Genomic DNA, 12170 nt, shown 5'->3' with positions numbered 1-12170 from the left:
CCTTGCATCCTACATGGTTCCCCAAGTGCAGAGCCAGAGAGGGAGGGAGGGAGGGAGGGAGGGAGGGAGGGAGGGAGGGAGGGAGGAAAGAAGGAAGGAAGAAAGGAAGGAAGGAAGGAAGGAAGGAAGGAAGGAAGGAAGGAAGGAAGGAAGGAAAGAGGTAACAGAGTGCAAGGGTACATTGGTGGTGTTAAGGAATGGTAGAGCTAAATATCCAAAACACAGTGTCACCAGCACTGAATTCATGAGACCCTAATTTTAACAACCAAACTTAAAAAGGCAACCAAATAGCAGGTTCAACGGGAAGAGTTGTGTGGCAGGGAACCTGAGGACATTGGTGGAGGAAAGTTGACAATGGTGGTGGGTCGGGGCTGGAACATTGTGTGTCTAAAACCCAACAATGAATAACTTTGTAAGTCATAGTACTTTAATCAAATAAAATTTAAAAATAAAGGGCCGGAGCAATAGTACAGCAGGGAGGGTGTTTGCCTTGCATGCAGCTGACCCGGGTTTGATCACCAGCAGGCCATATGGTCCCACAAGCACTGCCAGGAGTAATTCCTAAGTGCAGAGTCAGGAGTATTCCCTGAAAATGGTTAGGTGTGACCCCAAAAGCAAATAAATAAATAAATAAATGGGCCAAAGCAACAGCACAGAAGGTAGGGTGGTTTTTGTTTGTTTGCTTTTGTTTGGTTTGTTTTGAGGCCATACCTGGGAATGCTCAGGGCTGGCTCCTGGCTCTCCACTCAGGGATCACACCGGGCAGGCTCAGGGATGCCTGGTATCAAACCCAGGTCTGCCACATCTAAAGCAAGCAACCTACTACTGTACTATTGCACTAGTCCAAGATCTCTGTGTTATTTTTTTGCTCATTGACCTCCCTGGGCTATACAACTTTACCATCTAATTTTGTGTGCTCCTACTGGGATGTCAGTACCTTGAATTTTTTTTTTTTTGTACCTTGAATTTTAGAGATGTCAAGCGGCCACATAGGCGGCAGCACACTCCAGTTGTGGAGCTGGATGACTCAGCAGCTTGGCAGTTCTTTAAGATTAGCTCTGGAGCTGGGCTGGAGGAAATCAGGTGTAGCAGGGTGCTGGACCTTCAGGCGGGCCAGGGACTTGGCCTGACCTCATCCCAAAAAAGACTCCAGAGAGGGAAGCCAAAAGCCTCCGACCCAATTGCCGCCATACTCATGGCCAATCTCCACAGGCTCAGGACAAGCCTCAGGTCTGAGAATGAATCTGCTGAAAAACTCAGATATATGGGTTTTGTGACTGAAACCTCTAGGCTCTTATGAGGTCAGAGTGGGTGACCTCTCCCCATCTCCCTGTTCTTCTGGGAGCCTGGCGGTCATGCCCACAAACCGCCTTTGGTGCTACATACCATTAATATCCATGATCCAGAGACTCATAAATAAATCTCTGAAGAGAGAAATAAGCTTCATAGATGGCTCCAGAACCCAAAGTCACCATCTAGTTAAGAATTTAACTCCAGGGGCTGGAGTGATAGTACAGACGGTAGGGTATTTGCCTTGCACGCAGCTGACCTGGGTTCGATTCCCAGCATCCTATATGGTCCCCAGAGCACCACCAGGAGTAATTCCTGAGTGCATAATCAGGAGTGACCCTTGAGCATTGCTGGGTGTGACCCAAAAAGAAAAAAAAAGAAATAGAAAAAGAATTTAACTCCAGCTGTAGCACCCTATTTACAATTCTAGAATTCCTGGAGCACGTGGCCACACAGCCACACAACATCTCATACTTTATGCCACCGTTGTACCAAGAGTAGCACACCAAATTTCATGGGGTATGAAGTAGATGGCAACCAATCTTGATTAAAAAGAATATTAGCACACAAGGCTCAACCTGTACAACATGCTAGTAATCTCTTATACAAGGGCTTAATGGCTCCAGGGTGAAATACAACAATCTTCACACACTTTTCTCTAAGAAAACATTTTTGGATCATTTTTAGCAGATCATTCATAACAAGCAATACAAAATAAATCATTTAGGACCTACTTTTGGGGAAGGCTTGGGTAGTGGTGGGAAAATTTGAAATAATGATGGTAAGAAAGTGTAATGGTAGAGGGATTGGTGTTGTAATATTGAATGTAATACATTACTATTATTATTATTATTACTTTTTTTTTCTTTTTGGGTCACACCTGGCGATGCACAGGGGTTACTCCTGGCTCATGCACTCAGAAATTACTCCTGGCAGTGCTCGGGGGACCATATGGGATGCTCGGAATTGAATTTGGGTTGGCCACATGCAAGGCAAATGCTCTACCCGCTGTGCTATCGCTCCAGCCCTGAACATAATACATTATTGTGAGCAACTTTATAAAAATTAAATAAAAGATTCCAGAAATGTCAGCCCAGAGACCAGGCATATCTGGGACAACCCAGTTAAATGTTTCTTCAACATAAGCAAGTTTTGTGCTATTTACTTCTGTTCTTTTTTCATTCCTTTTTTGGGGGGGAGGGGAAGGCCACACTAGGTGATGCTGGAGGTTACTCCTGGCTGTGCCCTCAGGAATCATTCCTGGTGATGCTCAGGGACCCTACAGCATGCTTGGGATTGAACCCGGGTCAGCCATGTGCAAGGCAAGCAACCTGCTTGCTGTATTCTCTCCAGTCCCTATTTCTATGCTTTTTTTGAGTAACAGTCTGAAGTCACTAGACTCTATCTGAATTCAATAATAGAAAGGATATGGAGCATTGTTGGAGTCAGAATTATTGGATCTGGAGTCAAGAGATAGTACACAGGCTAAGGTCTTATATGCAGCTAGTTGGATTTGATCCCCAGAGTCGTATATTGTCGCCCAAGCAGCATCAGGGATCATTCCCAAGCACAGAGTCAAGCATAGTCTCTGACTGTCACACCCACCATTTGCCTCCAGGTGCCATCATAGCGCGCCAACAGCCCTGGCCTAGAGATTTCCAATTGAATCCTAAAATGAACTAGTGCCATACAGAGATATCTCTGGAACCCAACCATTTACAATCTAGAAATTTACATTTACAATTGCGGCTACGCGTGCTCTTGTGATATTCAAAATGAGCTATGGAAAATAAATTATCTAGTGTCTGCCTGTGCAGGTAGGCTTGAATGGTGGTGGGAAAATTCAAGCAAAACATAATGCCCAAAATTAGAGTGAGAGTATTGGGGAAATTGTCTGCCAAGGAGGCAAAGTGAGGACTGGGATGGGGGGTGGGGGGACACTGGGGACATTGGTGGTGGAAAACATGCACCGGTGGAGGGATGGGTGTTCCATCATTGTATGGCTGAATCTCAAACATGAAAGCTTTGTAACTCTATCCCACGGTGATACAATAAAATAAAAAAGCAATGTGTATTTCATGCCCAATTCAATCAGCTTAATCAATAACTAAACAAATAGCAGTACTCCTACATTATTTAAAAAAAGAAAAAGAATAGCTTCTGAGTATCTCAGATCTTACCAGTCTCATCAAAGGAAGGAAAGAAAGAAAAGAAAGAAAGAGGGGCTGGAGAGATAGCACAGCGGGTAGGGCGTTTGCCTTGCACGCAGCCGGCCCAGGTTTGATTTCCAGCATCCCATATGGTCCCCTGAGCACTGCCAGGAGTGATTCCTGAGTGCAGAGCCAGGAGCAACCCTCGTGCATCGCCGGGTGTGACACAAAAAGCAAAAAAAAAAAAAAGGAAAGAAAGAAAGAAAGAAAAAAGAAAAGAGGGGAGGAGAGAGAGAGAACAGTGGTTGGGCCACAGCATAGTACAAAGTAGGGTGCTTGCTTTGCCCAAGCAACCAGGATTTGCTCCCTGACATTTCATATGGTCCCCAAGCACTGCTAGGAGTTATTCCTAAGAGCAGGACCAAGCCCTGAGTATTGCTGGGTGTGGCCCAAAAAAGAAACAAAAATACAGTGGTGATACTGGCCCTTAAAATGCTCGCTCTAAATCATGCTTGTGCAATATGCCTGTTAATGCTCAGTTCAAGCATTGTGAAATGAGAGTGTTTGCTTCTCTCTGATGCCCCCATTGACTCAGTTCAATTGCTACATGTAGTAGGTTCCTGGTGTGACTGATACAAACTTCAGTGCCATCTTCATTCCCATGACCCAAAAGAAGCAAGTTGGAGGTTCCTGTGCGTCTCCGCTGGGCCTCCAGGCTTCCTGCAGTTGGTCATTATTCCCAGCTCCAGGATTCACAGAGGCTGCTCAAGTGCTCAACTCATCTTGGTCCCATGGCTGCTGATGCGGTTTAGCTGCCTGAGATATAAATTTACTTACATGCTTCTGAGAGGTTCTGGCAAGGGTGTAGACCTCTGATTCTTGCAGACCCGGTGATTCAAACACTGTGATTCTTAATTTCCTCCCCATTTTAGAATGATGTTTCCTCCTCAGACGTGGCCCCGGGGGAGTATTTTCTGGCCAGCTCACTTGATGTATTTTCATTTTCTACTCCTAATGCCTATGATTGATACCGAGTTTAAGTTTTAGAAGAATTAGGAAAAAAATTCTTTTTTTAACTTGCTTGTTTGGGGCCCGAGCAGTAGCACAGCTGGGAGGGCGTTTGCCTTGCATGCGGCTGACCTGGGTTCAATCCCCGGCATCCCATATGGTCCCCCAAGCACCACCAGGAGTAATTCCTGAGTGCAGAGCCAGGGGTAACCCCTTAGCATTGCTGGGTGTGACCCCAAAAGCAAAAAAAATAAAATAAAATTGCTTCTGAGTTACACCCAGCGGTGCTCAGGGATGACTCTTGATTCTCTGCTCAGGAATCACACCTGGCAGTGCTCAGGGTCCATATGGGGCATTGGTGATCGACCCTGGGTTGGATGCATGCAAGGCAAATGCTCTACTCACTGTACCATCACAGCTCTGGCCCAAATTAGGCTTTTCTGGTTCAAGTTTCTATTTAATTCCTTGGGTTAGAGAGAAAATAGAGCATATAGGTGCTGTTTAGCATGCAATAATCCTGTGTTTGATCCCCAGTACTGCACATGACTTTGTGATCCCGACTCCTACTTGCAGTGATTCCTGAGCACAGAGCCAGGAGTAAGCCCTGAGTACCACCAGCTGTGGGCAAAAGGCCAGAAACAAACAAACAAAAAAATCAAACCTGGTACTACATACAGTCAACTGAGCATCATCTGTAGTGATCTCCGAGCATAGGTGTAATTCCTGAGCACAGCTGATGTGCCCCCAAACTAAATCTAATTAACTCCTAGCTGGCTTCCTGTACAAGTCCCTCCTGCTCTTTCATTCCTTCCCCAGCCATTTAAGATTTAGGAACGGGGGTAGGTGCTGAGAAGAACCTTTGAATGAGATGCATCTCTGGTTTGATGAAAAGTCCATTCTGTTAAGAAAGATCATCAAAAAACAGTTGGGGGAACACTCGGTCGTCCTTAGGGCTAAATTCTGGCCCTGTACTCAGGGATCATTCCTGGTGGGCTCAGGGGACCATACAGAATACTAAGAATTGAACCCAGGTCAGCTGTGTGCAAGGCAAGAGCCTCCTTGCTGTACTATCTCTCTGGCCCCCAGCAATCAAAAATATAAATTTGATGAGAACAGGACTGCAGTTCAGTAGTAGACGGCCTATCAATTATGTAGGTGAATCTAGGTTTGATTATGGGCTGTGTGCCCCCCCCAAAAAAAATCTAAAAGCAGAGGGATAGATAGCAAAGGGGTGAGGCACTTGCCTTTCAAGTGGCTGAGCCCAATTCAGTCCCTGGTATCACATTTGGTCCCCTGAGCATCACCAGGAGTCACCTCTGAGCACCACTGGGTACAATCCGTCCCCACCCACCCAAACAAAGAACAAAAAGGAGGGCCAAAGAGATAGTATAGTGGGTAGGTTACTTGCCTTTCATGTGGGTGACCTAGGTTTGATCGTCAACACCACATATGGACCCCTGAGCTCTGCCAGGAGTGCTCCTGAGCACAGAACCAGGAGTAAGCCTTGAGCACAGTTGGGTGTGGCCTCCAAACCAAAGCAAACCCCCCTTCTAGTCCCCCTCACCAAAAAAGAAAAGAAACCCAAAAAAGATTAAAACCCTTGAAACCTTGAGTGGCCCTTCCAGTGCCATTCCCGTGGGTTTTTTTTTCTCTCTCTCTCTCTCTGTAGCTGTCCATAGCTGCCTCTCTCCTAGTTCCTCAGTAAGAAGTTCTGGGTTCCAGGGGCCGGAAGGAGCCCAGGGCTTATGGTGCTGCCAGGCATGCAGCCAATGCAGCTAACCCCAGCACCACTCCCTAACGCTGCCAGGACTGACCTCCAAGCAGAGAGCCCAGAGTAACCCCTCAGCACTACTGGACATGACACTCCCAAATAAAACTATGGCAGAGTCCCAGTGGTAGAACAACGGTCCTTCACATAAGGCAATGTGCTTGTGGCCTCCGTGTGCGCAGCCATGTAGGAAGGGGAACTGGCGCTGGGGCAAAGGATGCTGGGAAATTTGGGTGTTTTCATTTTCTCCCCAGGGAACTGTACACATGATACAATTTCAGTAGATTCTCAAGGCTCAACTCGGAATTCCAATTTCCCTTTGTTGCTCACACCTTTAAATATGTTTAGGGGGGGCCGGAGCCATAGTATAGTGGGTATGGTGTTTGCCTTGCATGAGGCCAACCAGCATCCTGTATGGTCCCCAAGAGTAATTTCTGAGTGCAAAGTCAGGAGTAACCCCTGAGCCTGCTCGAGGCAATCGACGAATAACAGGATGATGAAATGAAATGAATGAAAAACCCCTGAGCATTGCTGGGTGTGACTACTAAAAGCCAAAAAAACAAAAGTTTAGGGGCCACAGACATAGGGCACTTACCTTACATGTAGCTGACCCTGGTGATCCTGGTGTCCCAGATGGTTCCTGAGCTCTGCCTGATGTGATCCCTGAGCTCAGAGCAGGCGTCAGCCCTGAGCACAGTAGGTGTGGTCAAAAAACAAATATAAACATATATGTGTGTGTGAATGTGTGTGAGCATGTATGTGTATGTGTGTTTAATTGCTATTTTTAGGAACTCAGCCCTTGTCCAAAATGATTTTGCGACTTAGCATGACTTTAGCAGTGGGGGAGGAGGTGGGGCACATTGGTCGATGCTCACTCGACCATAACTCCACAGTTCTTTGCTCCTTGCAGGTCCTCAAAGGGCCCCCATGTATGAATGGGGGTGTGCTGAAGTGATCTCCGGCTGGTGGCTCTGTAGTCCGAGGAGAGACGGGATGCAGGAGAGGGAAGGACGGGAAGCATCACTTGCTCTTCCTCACCACAACTTGGCACCAAGTCCAGCAGATTCATGCCTTGGCACCCAGAAGGCACTCAATCAACGCTCCTCGCCAGGTGTGTGACATTGGGCAAGTGCCTTAACTCCCTTGAGCTTCAGTAGCAAGTAAACCCCGCCCACCTGAGAGGGCTTGTCTCAGGAGAAAGGCGCTAATATTAGTAAAGCCACTCAGCTCTGTCCTGATGGTTGGCCATTGCTTCTCTGTCCCTTGGACTCCTCCTGTATTTCGCACCTTGCCTCCTTGCCCACTGATAAGGACTGGGGTCAAGGACTTTGTCCCTCCCTTCTTTGTCCTCCCAAAGCCTCCACATTGATGCTAGACTTAGCTAAAGTTTCCATTTCTTGGCTCATTCAGTGCTTTGCTTTTGGCCGTTGGCCCACACCCAGCTGTGCTCAGGGGCTTCTCCTTTTTTTCCTTTTTTTTCTTTTTTTAAAAAATTTTATTCTCCCCTTATATAAACACTGTGGTTCACAAAGTTATTTGTGACCGTTTGTTACAGACATTCAACACACCAACACCAATCCCACCACCATTCCACCTTCCCACCACCGTTATCTCCAATTTTCTCTACTACCCATTAAGCCTGCCTCAGGGCTTCTCCTGACTAGCTTCTTGGGGTCACCCCAGGTATGATCATCTGGCCTACTGAATCTCTGCGTTGTGGGGGACCGACCCTTGCCTGGTGTCCCGCATATGAAGCAGACCTTCCAGCACCCTGAGCGTCCTCTCCTCTCTCCTCCAGCGTATCTTTGAGTTCCTACACTGGACAGAAATATGACGTCAAGAGAGCGGGCAGAGGGCCAGGAACAACAGTACAATGCTAAGGCACTTGCCTGGTTACATCCCCCACAACCCACATGGTCCCCATGAGCACACCGAAAGTGATCCCTGAGTGCAGAGTCAGGAGTAACCACTGAGCATCACCAAGTGATGTTCCCCCTCAAAAAAAGAAAAAGAAAAAAGATAAAGAAGAAGAAAAGAGAGCAGGCATATCCCAGAAGTCCAAGTACTTGTGGGGCTGGAGCGATAGCACAGCGGGTAGGGCATTTGCCTTGCACGCAACTGACCTGGATTCGATTCTCAGCATCCCATATGGTCCCCTGAGCACTGACAGGAATAATTCCTAAGTGCATGAGCCAGGAGTAACCCCTGTGCATCACCAGGTGTGACCCCAAAAGAGCCAAAAAAAAATCAACAAAAAGAAGTAGACAAGAAGTAGACAAGTAGATGCTTCCGGGAAGCAATGATGAGATATGAACTAGAACAGTTGGCCAGATTCATTCTCAAAGATACTTGTTTGGCTTATAAGAATTTTGGACTTTCTCCTGGAAGGATGAAGGCTTGCCGCTGGAACCAAGGAGAGACAGAAACTTATTGTTATTTTGGAATGTTTGTGCCTCTCGGATTTTAGTGTGCTAAATCGCTAGGGAGGGGCTGGGGAGATAACTCAGCATCTCGAGTGCATTCCTTGCATGCAGGAGTCCCAGATTTAACCCCTGGCACGGTCCCCTACCCCATCATCCTCTCCCCCAATCCACACACCCGCCTCCCCACAGCACTGAGCCAGGAGTAATCCCTTCCCTCCAGCAGTGCTGGGTATGTCCTCCCCGAACCCAACACCCCCAGGGGGAAAAAAAAAAGAAAAAGGAAAAGAAAGGAACAAAGAATCAACAGGGAAATTGTAAAAGGAGGATTCTGCAGCGGAAGAGAGAGCTCCAAGAGCTTGTGTGGCGCATGCGTGCAGGAGGCCTGGGACCATTTAGTGTGGCGTGTAGCTCAAAATCCAACAGAAAAGGAGACTCCCAGAAAATGTGATAGCTCACAGGGGTGGAGTGCAGGTCCTGAGTTCAAAATCCCTGCCACCCTAGGGGTCCCACCCAGCACCTCAGGTATGGCCCAGGTGGCCTCTGAAAGGACCAATGGACTTGGAGCATGATTCATCAGGCCTGCATGTCTGTGCTCAGCACAGCTGGGAGGGATCCCCGGGTCCCTTGGTGTTACTGGGGAGGCCCAAAGTGCATTTAAAATCTCTAAGTGGGGTCAGAACTATAGTATAGTGGCGTAGGATGCTTGCCTTGCACACAGCTGACCTGGGTTCAATCCCTGGCATCCAATGGGATTCCCCTAGCACTGTGGGAGTAATTCCTGAGTGCAGAGCCAGGAGTAATCCCTGAGCATAGCTGTGTGGTCACTAAACCAAACCAACAAAAAAATTTACCAGTGGGAGCTGGAAAGATAATAGCGTAGGCAAGACACTTGCCTTGCATGTGGCCAACCTGGGATTAAGCACCATCAGGAGTGATCCATGAGTACAGAGTCAGGAGTATATGCCACCAGGTGTGCTCCCCCCCCACACACACCAAATGTATCTTTTTGGCAATTAGGCTGTGGGAATAATATATACTACTACTACCTACTACTAATGATCATATATATATGTATATATATATATATATATATATATATTGTTTTTTGTTATTTTTTTTGCTCTTTGGATCACACCCAGCAATGCTCAGGGGTTACTCCTGGCTCTATACTCAGGAATTACTCCTGGTGGTGCTTGGGGGACCATATGAGATGTCGGGGATTGAATTTGGGTTGGCCGAGTGTAAGGCAAACACCGACCCGTTGTACTATCGCTCCGGGCCCCCTATTTGTTTTTTTGAGCTACACCCAGTGTGAGGTGTGAGGCCCTGGATTTGATTCCTATCAAAGGCAGAAAGTGAAAAAAAGATGAATTTACAGGATTTGAACCACAGGGGAATGAAAAAAAAAAATACATCAAACCAGTTTGAAGGCTGTTTCTTTACTCTGAAGAGAACTCATTTAAATATGAGGCTTCCCAGCCACTCCTGACCAGTAGCCCTCCTTGTCAACCTTCAGAGAACCAGGAACTCCAAGAGAAGCAAGTGGAATGAGGTAAACCAAGGAATTTCATTGGAGATTTCCTGAATTGCAGGTGTCTTGGGGCCATCCAAGGGGACATGTTCAGAGGTCAGTAGTGGAGAATATGCCTTCATCTTCTCTGTTTTTTTGTTTTCGGGGTCATCCTGGTCATTCTCAGGGGTAACTCATGGCTCTGCACTCAGCAATTACTTCTGGTGGTGCTGGGGAGCAAGGAGGGATTCTGGGGATCGATGGGTTGGCCATATACAAGGCAGATGCCCTACCTGCTGTGCTATCTCTCCAACCCCAGGGATGTGTGAACTTTCAGAGTTTGAGATGTTTCCGGGGCTGGAGCGATAGCACAATGGGTAGGACGTTTGCCTTGCACATGGCCAACCGCGGTTCGATTCCCAGCACCCCATATGGTAATTCCTGAGTGCAGAGCCAGGAGTAATCCCTGTGCATCGCCGGGTGTGACCCCAAAAGGAAAAAAAAAGACAGGTTTCCTCATTCTGGGAAATGGCATGCTCATCCATGTTTGAGATAAGGACTGGCTTTCCCCACTTTTTTTTTTTTTTTTTTTTTGCTTTTTGGGTCACACCCAGCTATGCTCAGGGGTTACTCCTGGCTCATGAACTCAGGAATTGCTCCTGGCAGTGCTCAGGGGACCATATGGGGTGCTGGGAATCAAACCTGTGTCGGCTATGTTGGCTGCGTGCAAGGCAAACGCCCTACCCGCTGTGCTATCGCTCCAGCCCCATCCCCACTTTTGAGAAGCCTGTGTTCTACTGTGTTTATCTACTTCTCACCTTCCCTCCCTTTATTACTTTTCACATACACACAGTAAGTTATAAGTCAGTAGTAGGGGGCCAGGGTTGTGTCTCAGCGGTAGAGCTCTCTTACCTTGAATACACGAGATCTGGCTACAATCCCCAGATTCAAAAAGCCAAAAAAAAAAAAAGTAGTGAGTAGTGAAGCTGGAGTAATAGTGTGATGGGGAAGCTTGCTTTGCATGCCGCCAACCTGGGCTTGATTCCCGGCACTTCATAAGTTTCCCTGACCATCACTGGGGGTCATTCTTGAGCAGAGAGCTAGGATTAGGCCCTGAGTACTGTAGGGTGTGGTAAAGCTTTTGCCTTGAAAATGGCTCTGTCTGCCTCAATTATGGTTCAAATCCTTAACACCTCATATGACTCCTTGGGCACTACCAGGGGTCATTCTTGAAGACAAGGCCCCTCTCCAAAAGAAAACTGAAGTCAGTAGGATTTAGGAGTTGGGAGCTCAGAGAAATAGCAACTTGGTGGTGATAAGGCTGAGGAACAAGAGCTGGAGCGATAGTGCAGCTGATAGTGTGCTTCTCTTCCATGCAGCCATAGGTTTGATCTTCAGCATCCCTCTGTCCTCCAGAGAATCACCAGTAGTAATTTCTAAGTGCATAGTCAGAGGTCAGCGCTAAGCATGGCCGGTTGTGGCTCCAAACCCCCAAAAAATACAAATTAAAAAAAAGAATGGGGAACAAAACGCAAAATAAAACACAAAAAGGGGAAAAAATACATATGGCAAAGGGTTCAAGGACAGGCCAGGATCACGGGCCAGAGGCGTCCCAGGAGCTGGAAGCACAGGACTCTGCCGCGGCCCGCGTCCCCCCCCCCCCCACGGGGGCCCAGTTTTGCGGGATTCCCCGGGAATACGACAGATTGCGGCGGGTCGAGCGGGGAGGTGGGCGAGCACAGGCATCTGGCATGGGCGTTTTCCCCAAGATGTTTGGCCGGGAATGGAGAGTGGAATAGAGGGGAACTTAAGAATTTTTCTGTCAGGAGAAGAGAGAAAAGATGGAAAGTCATCCCACAGCCGGAGCAGCCGGGACGGGATCCTCTCTGGGATTCAGGGACCGACCCCCGTTTAGATCTGCTCTGGCTCTTGGGCGCCGTGCTCGGGGATCATCGGTCCCGGGGGTGCTCGGGGATCGAACTTAGGTCGGCCGCGTGCATGGCCAAGGCACTGCCTGCTGG

Source organism: Sorex fumeus, unplaced genomic scaffold (genome assembly GCF_029834395.1).
Source record: "Sorex fumeus unplaced genomic scaffold, SorFum_2.1 ptg000128l, whole genome shotgun sequence".
Lineage (NCBI taxonomy): Eukaryota > Metazoa > Chordata > Mammalia > Eulipotyphla > Soricidae > Sorex > Sorex fumeus.
This window is presented reverse-complemented; position numbering follows the sequence as displayed.